The sequence below is a fragment of the Lolium rigidum genome, chromosome 3 (genome assembly GCF_022539505.1).
Source record: "Lolium rigidum isolate FL_2022 chromosome 3, APGP_CSIRO_Lrig_0.1, whole genome shotgun sequence".
Lineage (NCBI taxonomy): Eukaryota > Viridiplantae > Streptophyta > Magnoliopsida > Poales > Poaceae > Lolium > Lolium rigidum.
Genome location: NC_061510.1, coordinates 139,895,964 through 139,899,022, shown reverse-complemented (window position 1 = coordinate 139,899,022; position 3,059 = coordinate 139,895,964). Strand labels below are relative to the sequence as shown.

Below are 3,059 nucleotides of genomic sequence, written 5' to 3'. Positions count from 1 at the left end.
ACCAATATTCTCAATCCTACTTTTCTATTATACTGTTCAATACATTCGTGGAGAATTTTATAAGTTTTGTCGGGATCGGTCCTAGAATAGTAGTAAACATTCAAAATGGAATGTATGCATTACATCAATTCATGGAGAGTAATTCCAGACAAAACCGAGCAAGGAAGTACTAATAAACACTAAAAGTGGAAGGATATGACTTGGGATCTCAGATTTCCTAGGTTGTTCTCTTTTACCAAGGATAAACGTCAATCTGTCAAAGACTTTCTCATGAATGAGAACACTGTCTCTAATTTTCATTTGGCCCAGTCTGTGGAAGCACATGATGAGCTTATTCAGTTACAACATCTAATCCATGATACCTCATTCCATCGTGAGCTGCATGATGAATGGATCTGTACCCTTGGTTCTGATTCTGTTGGTTTTAGACCGAGCATGGTGTATAGCAAGCATTTTCAGGGTGTAGATAACCATCCTCCCTCTGTATGGATCTGGAAAAGCAAATGCACATATAAGCATAAGTTCTTTGCTTGACTCATTTTACAAGGTAGGATTATTTCAAAGGACATGCTCATTCGAAGGCTCTAGAATGTCACCTCAGATCATGCCTGTGTTCTTTGTCCTGGCAGTCATTTCGAGGATTGGGGACATCTTTTATTTAACTGTATGTTCAGCACTAGAGTTTGGAATTTTCTACAAATTCCTTGGAAACCTGGAGAGACAACTGAGGTACTTATTGCTGCCAAGAAGGGTTTCAAGGGACCTTGCTTTATTGAAGTGGTCATTCTGGCATGCTGGTGCATATGGAAACAAAGGAATGGTTGGATTTTCAAAGGAATTAGACCATCTTTTAGAAGCTGGAAGGCTAGTTTTTGTTATGAGGTCACCTTACTTAAGCATAGGGTGAAAGCTTCCACTGTTGATTCATTATCAGCTTGGATCGCCTCTCTGCCTTAGTTTACTTTTTTACTTTCTTTTCTGTAAATATGCTTCTGTAAAGTTTACTCTTTGAGGGTTTAATAAAGGAAGTTGTGGGGTCTCCCCTGTAGTCAAAGCATGTTTCAAAAAAAAAACACTAAAGTTACTCCACATCCAAAAGTACTTCAATCGCCACTTATTTATTAAAAATGGCTACGCAAAGAAAAATGGCTACTGGCACGAATACAAGCAGGACATGCACAAATGGACCCTTTGTTCTTTTTATTGCTACAAAAAGGATAGTTGGGATGTTACAGTTACAGGGAAGACAAGAGCTTCACATGCGCAAGTGCACGTGTACGAATCCAGCTCTTTGTTACAGTTCAATACACTCTCGAGCAACTACAACTCAATTATCAAACCTTATCAGACTAGAGCCCTCATCAGACTATCATGCATCATTGGGCACCAGAGCAGCTCCAGACCATCAGCACCTTCACGTCAGAACTAACGCGACCTGTGATCTGCTCCCACTGCACCTTCTCTTGAAACTGCGGTCATGCTGCCTCTGATCGTCGCATCCCGTCCTCTTCCTGCCGTCGTGGCGTTCGCCCTGGTAGCCATACGAAGCTGTCATGTTGCCCATAGCGTCAGATTGCTGCTGGCCCATCGGGTAACCGCCGCCACCGTAAGCGTAAGGCATGCCGCCGTAGCCGTAGTACATGGAAGGATCGACTGGCCACGGCACCCCACCAAAGAAAGCAGGATCGTAGCATGCCGGGGCAAATGGAGGAGCATCGTAGCAGCCGTACTGATGACCGGCATGGTTGGCGGCGCGCGCTCCCGCTGCGTCCTTCGTCTCCTGCTCCTTCTTTCTTGGCTCAGGCGCCGCAGCTGGATTCGACGTCGATTCGCTTCCGTCGCGGTCCTCCGAGGCGGCACCCTTCTTGGAAGAAACTTGGCTATGTTGCGAGGCCCGCCGCGACTCTGAGTCTGCCGCCGCCGGAGCTCCTCTGTTTCTCTGTTTTTTCACCGGAAGCGCTGCCGGCCCTGGCGGCGAGAATGTTGGAGATCGTTGTGCGCAGCGCTGAATTAGGAACCAGCTCGTCTGCGCGCGCCTGCGACCCGCACACGCACTTGGAGTTGGCGACGATGTGGGCTCGGATGCACCTGTCGCAGAAGCTGCTGAAGCAGCACTTGCTCGTCACCACCGCGTCAGCCATCACCTTCTTGCAAATCTTGCAGTGGAGATCCGCGGGGACGCCGTCGTCGCCGTCGACTGGTGCCACTGGAGCAGGCGAAAGCACCGACGTTGCCTTTCCGAAGTCAAACCTCGCGTCGCCGTTGGTGGGGCAGTGCTGGATGAAGTGGCCCGGGACGCGGCACCTGTGGCACACGTAGCCGGCATGCGGCGCCGGCCCATGGTATGCTGCGCCCCGGTGATTGTAACGAGACGGCCCCTCCCACTTGAGTTCCGCGGCGTCGATCACCGCGCTGATAGCCTTGGCCTCGTCGTCCTCCTCGGCTCCCGCCGACGCGCTCGACCTCGAGGAAGATTCCGACGAAGAACCGCCGCCGTCTTGTGTCGCTTTAGGGTCGTTGAGTGGGTGCCGACACGATGGCATCGGCCGGAGGCCCGGCGACTCGGCGCACCACCACCGTCGTGTTGCGCAGGACCAACGCGCGTGTCGTCCGTGTACTCCTCGCCGGTCTGCGCGTCGGAGATCGCGATGCCCTCCCTGGGACCCCGGCCGCGCGTCCGGCCGTGGCCGTGGCGGCTAGTCCCCATGATTAGGCGCTTCACCTCGCCGACGGAAATGGAGGGCGCCGCGACAGGAAGAGAGAACGTGTCCACGCCGCTCCTGTACCGGTAGTACACCGCCATCCTTCCCTCGGGATCGATCAGCGACGACGCACGGAGACGAACTCACTCGCTAGCCGGAGGAGATTGATTGCTGTAGCGCAGCGACGCAGGAAAATGTGCATCTCAGTGATCGGGGTTCATGGCCTTATATCCTTGGGCAGTATGAATCCGAGAAGGTTTCGAGCCTTTCCTGAACCGCCTTTGGGTTAACTTGTCCGAGGATGAATCCTAGTACTGCTAGTACACGGTTTCGCTTTCAGTTCCTTCCCTAATTCGA

The 3,059-nt window shown here is 51.8% G+C and overlaps 1 pseudogene; it reads right to left on the bottom strand.

The window, feature by feature from the left end:
• Positions 1–1,414: 1,414 nt before the first annotated feature.
• Positions 1,415–2,803, bottom strand: LOC124703773 (annotated as a pseudogene).
• Positions 2,804–3,059: the final 256 nt, after the last annotated feature.